Here is a 12,221-nt window from a genome sequence, read left to right on the forward strand (position 1 = left end):
AGGTACATCGGACCATTTGAAATCCTCGCAAGGATTGGTCCTGTAGCTTATAAACTCCAACTACCCCGAGAACTTAATAACGTAAACCCTATCTTCCAAGTATCTAATCTAAAGAAGTGCCTATCTGATGAGTCTCTAGTGATTCCACTTGATGAAATCGAGTTGAACAAGAGCCTACATTTTGTGGAGGAACCAGTAGAAATCATGGATAGGGAAGTCAAACGAACAAAACAAAGTTGTATTCCAATAGTGAAGGTTTGCTTGAATGCCAAGCAGGGACCTGAATTCACTTGGGAACGGGAAGATCAGATGAAACAAAAGTATCCACACCTTTTTCCCTAGTCCATAAGTATCACTTTAGAAAAAAAAATTCAGGATGAAATTCCCTCTAACGGGGGGGGGGGGGGGGGGGGGGGGGGGGGGATAATGTAACAACCCGATATTTCAAGTCAATGTAATAGTCTAGGCCAACCATTATAACTAGTTTTAAAGTAATAAAGAGAAATTCTTTGAATATTATGTGCATTTATTTATTTATAAAGATGTATAAATTAAGATAAAAATGATCGTCAAAAATAAAGTCTTAGATAAACTCAATATCTAGGAAAAAACTTGTTGTGGTCGTGACAAAGATTTTGGAGATATAAATAATGTTGAAATCCGAGTCATAACGAAGAAGTTATGACATATCGAAGTTTCGCGACGGAACCGACACGACACTGCATGACGTAAAAGGTGAATTTACGATAAAATGTTTTTTAGCCTTAACAATCAAAATAAAAGTTGTAGTATATGATAAACCAAGAGTGTGCATAAAAAGAATGTCCAAAAGCTGACTTCGTATGAGGACGTTATGATTTTTCGAAGAATCGACACAACAGTATGTAGCCTGAAATTCGAATTAAAGATCGAGCAATTTTTAGCCGGCGCAACCTAAACGTGAATTGAAAGACAGGCGAATACGGACATCGTATGAAGAAGTTATGAATTTTTATCGGACTTTTCCTGTCTCAGCCTGTTAAAAATATAATATTATAAATAATATCAAAATTAGCCGACGTAGTCTAAACGGAAGTTGTAGAGTACGGTGTCACCTACGCTTGGATATAAAGAACGTCAAAAATGGAGCTCGTTTGTGAAAGTTGTGCATTTTTGAAGTTTGAAAAATTGAAGTCCGAAGCCGTACACCAAACGTACTCGGAAACTTGGTCCGGAGTTGGCCATGTCACCCTGTTCCTTCGCACGGGGAACGCATACTAGTAGCTATGACACATCCGGAGCTCGGAACCCGATCATAGCCCCCGTATCTACGCGCAGCGTAGGAAGGTTCGCTTTGGATACCAAAGTACGCCCGACATAATGCGAGACCTCAACCATACTATAAATAGCATGCGAAACCTCTCGGATTGGTTTAAAATTTTCACTCTTCCTTTCACTTTAAACACCCATTTAAGCCACTTTTAACCCCCCGAAACTTAGGGAACCTCCCTATCACCCGAAGAAAACCCCAGAGCCCCGAAGTCCTCGTGAAAATAATCTTTTTCAGTCGAAACTCTTCCCGAGCATAACTCGATTTTCACCAGAAACTCGTGATTTCAAGTAACGAAACACTGCCCAAATCACCACTTATCAAGTGAGTTCATACCCCTATATTGTTTATAAATTTTTACGTGTTTTAGAAGGGGTGGGGGGGGATACAAGTAAAACACAGGAAAACTTGTGTTAAAATACATACCATTGTTTATGTTTTCTCACAGTTTATATAAGTATTACGTAAAAACATATGCATACAGAACATCTTATGACACAACAGTTATTAGTTCAAATGAAACATATATTGTAAACTATAATATATATAGTTTGGGTTACATTCTCATTATTTGACCCCTTTCAGGGCAAAGAAGCGATTATATAAAAATACGATTATTTTTATATTATAAACATGATGAATTGGGTAACAGTTTCATGCATGAATATTTTCAATTACAAAACACGTATCTCATTGGAAATTTGTGAGTCATTCATCTTCATTGTACCTACCCAAGGTATACATGGAAGTATTGTTTTATAACCAGAGTCTCCTCCCGGAGAGCTTGATACATGTGTATAGACCTATACGGGATTGATGACCCCGCACCCTGGCTGTTAGCTACAACACGACCGACGTGTTATGGGTGACAAATATCAAACATAATGACACTTGAAGAATGTCGCGACAGACAAACCATTTGTTAGCACGGTTATGAAAACTCACATGATAAACGACAATACGTTATTTTTACATGAAATTAATATTATATTTATTTTACGTAATTACTCAGCACATCAAATGGTTTTATTTTCGAATAAAACTACATGTTACAAAATTAAGTATGACATTTATACTTATACTATTCTGTCTTGGAATATATATATAAGACTACAATTCAGTTTGATGGAAAATATAGGATTTTCTGAGATAGATACGATTACTTTACAAACAAACAGTTTAGAACTCAGTTATATGGAAAATATAGGATTTTCCGGGATAGATACGATAACTTACAAACAAACAGCTTACAATTCAGTTTTATAGAAAATATCGGATTTTCTAGAAACAAATGTGATTTCATATCATTGAATGACATATATTTCCATACAAATGATTATGAACTCACCAACTTAAATGTTGACACTTTTTCTCAAATAACTCGTATTCTCAGGAAACCATAAAACAAGTACATCCACAAGTTTTTGAGAAGACGGAGCATTATAGACTATGTCTTTTAACTTTTGTTATATATTTTGGTGTCAATATACAATGATTTGAACACATATGTAAAGACTTATACTTTATCAATGCATGGTTGTTGTAATTTGATTACTATTATGCAATTGTTGTGATGCTGTACATGACGTCCTCCGCCCCCGAATATTTCCATCATTCAGGTTTAGGAGTGTGACAATGAGGGTGAAGAAGAAGAAGAAGAAGAAAAAGAGGTTCAAGGAGTTCACAAATTCGTTAAAGACACTGATGTGGATGAGGAAAAAATTGTTGGGTTTTAAGTACTATAACACTCCTATGGTGCACATACAAAACTAATGCTTTGGACCTAAGTTTTCTCTAGTTATACATGCAACAAAAATTATCAAAAGCATGAAACCTATCTAGCATAAGAATTTGGTACATGAATCATAAAACTAGTTAGATGAATACCTCTTATTTCTAGCTTGTAGTTGTTCGCCTTGCAAGAGCTTAGCACCTCAACTGTGATGCCTCAAGCAAGTCACAAACACCATGAACAAATGGAGGACTTTGAAAGAGAGGCTAGAACCACCAAAGTCGGCTATGGTTCTCTTAGAACCCTTGGGGTGGTGAATTTGGAGCTAAAGGGTTACTTTTATAATAAGAAATTCCTAGGGTTTCAACCTGTAAACCCTAATTCATTCGTTGGGCAATAATCCATATGATAAGCCTTATGGACTAACACTTCATGGACTCTCACATAAACTTAGTCCATCACTAATCAATCATGGATCATTGGGCTAAACTATATGTATTACTGATTTACTTAATCAGTCTCCTTCATTTAATTAATCTATTTTGATCACTAAGTTAATTGCAAATTGATTATTGACCAATATTAATTAAATAAAATTATTTCTAAATTAATATATTATACTTATAATATATTAATACATTACAAATAACCTCTTTCTCAAATATCCACCCTGTCAAATTATTCTGGTGAAGGCAACCCGAAATGGACCATGCTACTCTTGGGTCAAGTACATACCAATTATAGTTATAGGCTTAGACACCTAATCCAATGGTCTCCCACTTGGATAATTCTGATAACTATAACTGCAAGTACAACTTCAAAACCCGACTAGCAATCGTAGCTCTCAAAAGATGTTGTCGAACTTTGACCTAGTCAATGACGCATCCATTAGATTAGGGATCATATATTCCTCCATTCTAGATATCGTATGGACATGAGACATGAATTATAATCATTCTCTATGTCCATGTGTTGTTTCCTGATTTCCGATTTATGATGACCGACTAATTGAACAAATCAAATCAGTCTAGGCTTGGCCAAGCGCTTAGGGTTGTCATCACTAAATCATCGAGGGGCCCACAGATATCGCTTTTATCCCTCTTAGCATAAAAGGAACAGATAAACTTCGACTCATATACTTGCTCTATTTATTCATCAAATCACACACAACAATACGTTTTATAACACCAAGTTACTGGTGCGTTTGCAACCGACTTGTAAACTGCAATTCACATCTCTCCTTTTCAAGAATATAAGATATTACCGTCTCACACTTACTCGTGATAAAATCAATGAATTGATTTAGATGAGCATGGGTTTAATCTAATACTCAAATCTTATTACACGAGTACTCATGATTACTGCAACAAACTTGTGCTATGTCTAATACTTTAGACAATCTACAGAAGCATTCAAAACAGCCTTATCTCAATACCTACTTCCACAGTATGATTGAATGTGGATATTTGAATAACCTAGTTATTCAGGAAGTAAAAAATGTGAAGTGAAACTCAAGAATAATCGAATCAATATGGTCTCAAAAGTTTTGAATATAAATAAAAGAACTTTTATTTACTCACCATATCGATACACATTATTCATTGTGTAATGTTTCGACTGATCAACTTAATACTTGAATTAAAACAATAGTCATCCCATGTTCCAAGCATGCACACTATGTTTACTTATGGTCCTTACTTTGTGAAATAGCTCAATTGTAAACATTTCCAATGACACTCATTTCACAATTCCAAATCCTTATCGTAAGTGTGAGAATATCAAGTCCTTGCTACTTATTGTGATCCGATAGATTCTAAGCTTATATGCACTAATCCTCTTGTAATGACTGTGTACACAAGTCACAAAGACTTTGCCAATTACAAAACTTTCCATTAGAGATTGTTACAAGACAATTCCATAGATACGAAGTCCCATATTCAAAGCACATTCCTTTGAACATCCTTCTTACATAAAAGTTTCTAACTTACTCATAGATTCTTCATATCCAACTCCCATTATGGAAACTTTTCCATAATTGCCATATGACTATCCATTCTTAATATAATCCTATCTATTCAGAATTATATCAATATGGTCCATTCATTACTATACTTCCAACTATCCACAAGCAACCAATCCTTGGTAAACCTCAAATTATCCTTAACAGTTGTTTAATGACTCGCAGTCATAACTAGTTCTGATCCCTTTTCCCTCTCCATTCCCTAGGCTTTTGGAAAATTAGAATAGGTGAATATTATAGCATATGAAATCGATCATATATCCGAAGCATATAGAATACAATTCATAATGTCTCACATTAAGACATGATACCAGACCAATCTCTTGCTATAATATTTCAGTATATAGAATTTCCAATGTTGAAATATTTCAACATGGTATTCATATATCCATGACTAAGTTTGATTAACACTTCAATCTAAACTTTTAGATTCGAAATAAAGTTTAAGTATCCTCTCCCTTATTATAGCGAAACAACTTCTCAAACTTTGCAACTTTGCAAAATTGTAATCTTTGTTTCCTATAATTAGTATTTCTAACTTGCAACACTTCACATAATAATCATGGTCCCACTATCATGATAATTTTATTCTTACTAGCATAACACTTATGCTCCCACTAGATTTGAATGTACTCAGAAATCAGCTGAACTTCTAGAAATGAATACTTATTCACTTTCTTACCAAAGTCTAGATTTCTGAGACAAGATGCTTTGATAAGACTTTATCTAGGCTTCTCAAAATCATGCACCTTACCGTAGATAGCTCATATGTATGTGTAAATTATTTCAGAACTTACATCAGTAAGACCCGAATGTTTAGATTATTTTCCATTTCTCACAATTCGAACTATGAAGAAGGATGTCGTAGTCATAATCGAATTTGAGAATCCAATTAACACAACTGCTATCTCCTACAAATCTACTTAGTGAAAGAGTTTCCTCACAATCATTTTCGTGAATTGGAGATAAACCTTATGACACTTAGATTTTATGGTGTATGTGTTCCTATCCATGTGAAAACTGTCATTTCCAACCATTATCATTAGACAAGGTCTATGACAAAATCAGATTCATATGGACTGTACTTACTCAATCTTAATTTCTTGCCACTTAGCCGCACAAGGGCCTACCATGTCTTCCAAGTTGTTGAGATCACCCTTACTGATAAATGAACATTCACTGATCAAGAACAAGAATATGTCAACACGATAGGTTACAAACCTTAAATCGTGAGCTAGTGATACATAATCGGCTTATTCTTGATTAGTTCTTGAAACTTTTCAAGATCTTTAAGACTCCCACTGACCTCTTGACATATAATTTTTGGATTAGTGTCTAAGTCCATAACTATTTTGGTATGTACTTGACCCGATGGTGCATGGTCCTTTTGGGTTACCTTCACCAAAGCAACTTGATAGGATGAATTATGGAGAGAGAGGATTAATTATGATTTATTAATATATTATCAGAATAATATATTAAAGGAGAAATCATATTGTTTAATTAATATTAGTCAATAATTAATAAGAATTAATTTTGTGGCTAAAAGAAATTAATTAAATAAAGGGGACTAGAACTGTCAATTGTATGATAGTTGAATATTGGGCTAATGGACTCCATATTAGAGGGGTGGACGAATTCTATGGGGAAACCCATTAGAAATCGTCCAAGGCCTCTAAGGAGGGAGTCCATGGGTTGCTTAGGGCCTAAGCAGTCAAATTAGGGTTTCCTTGTTAGATAACCCCAATGGCCTCACTATTTAAGGATCCCTAGAGCACCAAAAACGTGGTGAAGGTTTTCCTTAGGCTTTCTACACGTTTTTGGGTGCCTCCTCTCTTATCATTCTTCATCCTCTTGCTCTTGGTGTTGGTGAGCCATTAGAGGAGTGACACTTGTGACTCTAAGCTTTCTAAAGCCATTACAAGGAGGATTTGAGATTGTTATTGCTATATAACAATCAAGGTATGATCTAAACCCTAATTCATATATTAATATTGATTATCATATGCTAGATCTAGGGTTTATAGCTTTGGATATTCAATTGCATGATCATTAGACAAACTAGATCCAAAAGCAATTAGGGTTTGCATGTACACTATAGGAATGATGTTTTGCTCAAAACACATCAATAATATTCTCTATCAAGAAACATTCATTGACAAACAAATATCCAAGAGTTAGTGCGGATTCTTATCAAGAATGACACTTTGTATAATTGGTCTTAGTTGGTCTTTGTCTTATCTAAAACATCACAACTACCAATTACAAATGTGCGTGAGTAAGAAAACTTTTCTACTCCACATTTCGTGATGTGTTATAAGCCTACTTAGGATATGTCACTAAATGTACAATCTTGGAGAATGTTTCTAAGACTTGATTTCGGAACGAAGTATGATTTATCTTCTTAATTTAACCATTTCAACAATTATCGACTTCTCTTCTTAGCTGTGACAACCCAACATTTCGAGGCAATATAATGTAACACCAGTCAAATTTAGGTCAAAATTTGACTTTCCTAAAATCTTATTTGGGTTAAATAAAGTGGTAGGAATCGTATCAATGTTTTCGTACATATAAAGAACACTAAAATCCGAGTTATAACGAAGAAGTTATGATCAATCTAAGATTCGCGACAAAAACCAACAACACTGATATACGTAAAACACGAAGTTTCAATACAATAATTTTTATCCTTAGGTATATAAATGAAAGTTGTAGACATCATTAAATCGTAAACGTACATAAAAAGAACGTCCAAATCTGACTTCGTATGAGGAAGTTATGATTTTTCCAAGATCCGGATATAGCAGTAGATAGCTGAAAACTCGAAATAGAGATCGAGAGACTTTTGGCCGAAACAACCTAAATGAGAATTGAAGATCTCATCATTGGTATTACAACGGTAAAAATTCTGACGAAAACGGACGTCAGATGAAGAAGTTATGGATTTTTAACAGACGGTTCCTATCTCGGCCTGTTAAAATAAATAATTAAAAATAAAATCAAAAACAACCGATGAAGTCTAAATGAAAGTTGTAGAGTACATTCTCACCTATGCGTGCATATAAAGAACGTCAAAAGCGGAGCTCGTATGCGAAAGTTATGGATTTTACAAGTTCGAGGCACACACACCAAGACGATTTACGCCCAGCGTACTTGGGTGCTAGGCCTCGGTTCGTCCACGTCGCTCCGGGACCCATCCAATGCTTCGTCCAAGGATGCGGTAAGCGCTGACGTCGTGTACGCCCAGCGTAACGAGTATGCCCAACGTTGTCTGAAATTATGCCCAACGTAATCCCTCTTTCAGCACCCTATAAATATCATGCGAGGCTGCCGGGGTTTATTTGCTTCCTTACTCATTTCTTTCACCTTGGAACCCCTCTAAAGCCTCTCTAAACCACCCAAAAGTCCCGGTACACCCCTAGTACATGACGCAAGGCCTGATACCCCGAAGTTCCCGAGAAATAAATCAACTTTTCTAGTCGAAGTTCTGCTCGATTTATTGTCTAAACTTGTTCAAGCCACCACTTCAATCAAGTGAGTTCATACCCCTATAAACTACACTTTCAAATGCTTTATAAATGCTTTTTATACTCTTTTTAGGGGGGGGGATACAAGTAAACACACGGTTATCCTCGTGTGAAAGACATAAATCTTTTGTTATACTTTTTGTTATATAATCAATCATATGTGATTTATAACTGTGTTTCAAGCAAATGGTTTCATATACTTTATAATTATGTTTAGAGCAAAGGTCTCTTTTACTTTACATTGTCTTATCAAACAAATTACTTTTTAAATCATTTTATACATTGACATCAAGGCATCAATATTTATTATTAAACTCTTTAAATGTTTTACAAAGCTTCCTTTTAAACTTATGTATTATGTGTACATATGTAGATATAAAAGTACTATTCAATCAGTTCAATACCTTGGGGTAGCAAAGGTATACTTTCATTCAAATTACATAAATTACTAATAAGCTATTATAGGTATAGTTTAGGAGAAATACTATCATATACAAATACTATAACAGAGAAGACTATAACATAATGCAAAACATGTCACGATAATGTTATTACAAATGTTATACTATACATACAAAGCCGACACTACACTAGGGTTTACTATTCAAACGAAACACACTTTTGGAAAAAACTATAATAGGTATAGTTTACAAGGTAATCATGAGATTTTACATACTATAAGTATTACATCAAGGAAATACTTTATTATACAAGAACAAATGGGCTTTTCATACGTAAATCTATTTGATACTAAGTTTTGTGAGACGTTCAGCTTCACGTACTTTCGAGTATGCAGTTAAAGTCCCGTATTATATACCACAATCTCTTGTAGGGAGAGCGTGATACTTGTGTATAGATCTATACGGGATTGTCAATCCCGCACCTAAGCTGTTAGCTACAGCTAGACTGGCAGCTCTGGGGTGTTAAAAACACACCTTGTGACAGGCAGCCTGAGTCATTAGTATGGTTATAAAACTCACATGGAGTATTAAAAACACACGTTGATTTACGGGGTCATCAAATGCTTTAGTAATGTTATACATACATAAATCTACTATTTAGGAACTTTTAAACTGCCACCCACTTACGGAAAAACATCGCATTTCTAGAAGTAAACATTCAAATCAGTCTGGTCTTGGTAAAAAGCTACTTTTATACTAGTAGAAAATATGGGATTTTCTGGGAACTTTCAAATATATCCAAACCATTCTATTCAGTTTTATACAAACAAACTACATTGAACAATTTCAAACGTTTTCTTCATACTTATACAAACAATGACATTAAATACTTATGAACTCACCAGCTTAAATGTTGACCTACTCGCTTTCAAAATAACTTGTATTCTCAGGTCGTCAGTAGACAGATACCGATGCCAGGTTTTGAGAAGACGAAGCTTATGTCAAGACTCGTCTTTCATTTTGATTATCTTGTTTATGTCATATTACTTTGAAAGAACACATATGTATTAAACTATACTATTAATGCAATGGATGATGTTGCTGCTTGTTTACTACTTTACATTGTTATGATACTGTACATGAAGTTATCCACCCCCGAACATTTCCGCCGTTCCGGTTTGGGGGTGTGACATTAGCCATACAAATGTACTAAGGTGTCCTTAGAGGATCAATTGTGACATGGTTCCATAATCAATAGGATTATCATAAAACATGATACTAAAGTACTTTCTTTTGCTTTCAAATTGGAGAAACTTTTATCTTTCTGCCTAATTGATTCTTCTTATTCGTTCGGCTATACATTGAAACTTTTTCAATGATTCAGAATTACACTTAATCTTGTAAGCATAATCATATTTAATAAACTCTTAGTAAATCATGAGGAATAGTCTTATTGTTCTTTGTAGTGGACCTGATCAGTGCACAATAGTGTGTACTAGATCCCCTAGTCCATCACTTGACTCACATCTATATGCGAACAAGGAATTAGTCAAAATTTCCCAAATATGAAGGTTCTCATTTGTCATACAACAGAAGTTGCATGATTCCATGTTTCTGTCCAATTGAAACTTTGGTGATGAGAATCTTTCCTTATTTGGTAAATTTAGACACTACCACAAACAAAAGAATCAAATCCATATTGCTAAAAATAGAAACATACAAACAAAAGTTTTCACAAATGCCATTGCAAGGAAATATAAAATAAGATAAAATCAAAAATTTTCTTTATTTATAAAATGCAGAAAACTTTTCCTTACAATGCAAGTACATATGAAAACTATGCTTCTAAATAGTCGTAAGCAATCTATCATAACTCCTAAGTAGCAGCTCAAAATTCTGATCAGCGAATCATGCGATCGAAAACCATCTCTTCACGATCAGACTCAACCTACTCTTTCTTTAAACTTCCTTTCTCTTCTTCGATCCTAAAAAACATCAAAATGTGATCTCATCACATCATGTATTCAGAATCTTAAAATAGGAACTTAATAGAGTCAGATAGTGGACTTACCTGAAGCAGAGTCAAACACTTTGACTTCACCATCCTTGTGGTCTTTCAGGTAAATACGATAGCTTTGCATCCAATGCCCCTTGTCTTGGCAATAGAAACAAACAGATTCTTTTGGAATGGCACATAGGATAATCTCATACTTAGCCTTTCTCTTTTCCATTTTGAAGACTTTTCTGGACATCTAATGTTTCCATAGTGGATGTCCATGGAAGTTTGGGAAGTAGATCTTCCAGTCAAATTTTCTTTACCATTGCACCAAATCATTTCAGATTCTGAAGCAATTAACAAATAGGTAAGATCACTAAGGGTCACGTCGTGATCTGTCATATAGTAGTCTTTAACAAACTGTCCATACGACTCGGGAAGAGACTAAAGAACCAAGTCAAAAACCAACTTCCTCGACACAATGACTCCCAACATTCCCAACCTCTCTATGTGTGACTTCATCTCCAAGACATGTGCACACACAGACCTTCCATCTTGGTGTTTTCTTTCTAAAAAGGTTTGAGTGACCTTGAACTCTTCAATTCGACGAACATGTGGGTTAGGGAGAACCATTGGAGGAGGTAGAGGAAGTGAAGTATGATTTTGTGGAATATCATCTTCATGTGGAAAGATTTTCCATAGGATAAGGCAGACCATAGTTGTCTGACCCAGACATCTATAAGGGGAGAAATTCAAGTTAGTTGATTTAAGTCCTTAATATAACACCTAAAATGAAATATCAAGGCTAGGACCCAACACAATATTCTACAATTTGGAAGAGGGATGTCATCAAACTGTAAAATATTTGAAAGTAGGTAAATGACGATTTACCAATTTCCACCATGAAAAACGAAAAAGAACATTAGGTTTTAAATGAATTGAAATTTCTAGATTCTTTGAGATTCATTGAACTTTTCAATGACATGTTTAATCTCGATTATGCCCTTCAAGTTTGTGACTGGGATGCTGAGGATCGCAAAACAAGGTGTGAATAACCATGCAAATTAGCTTGGTACTCTCGAAGTCATTTATCACCTAATCAATGTGTCGGTTAACCACACACACTCCATTGATCTATGAAAAACTACGAGTAACCCATTTCCATCCTTCATTAGTCCCATATTAGTGTGTCGGTTAACCACACACGCTCCACTAACAACTAATAAGGTGCAA

This window comes from Lactuca serriola, chromosome 3, assembly GCF_051521515.1.
Source record: "Lactuca serriola cultivar US96UC23 chromosome 3, Lser_US96UC23_V15, whole genome shotgun sequence".
Classification (NCBI taxonomy): domain Eukaryota; kingdom Viridiplantae; phylum Streptophyta; class Magnoliopsida; order Asterales; family Asteraceae; genus Lactuca; species Lactuca serriola.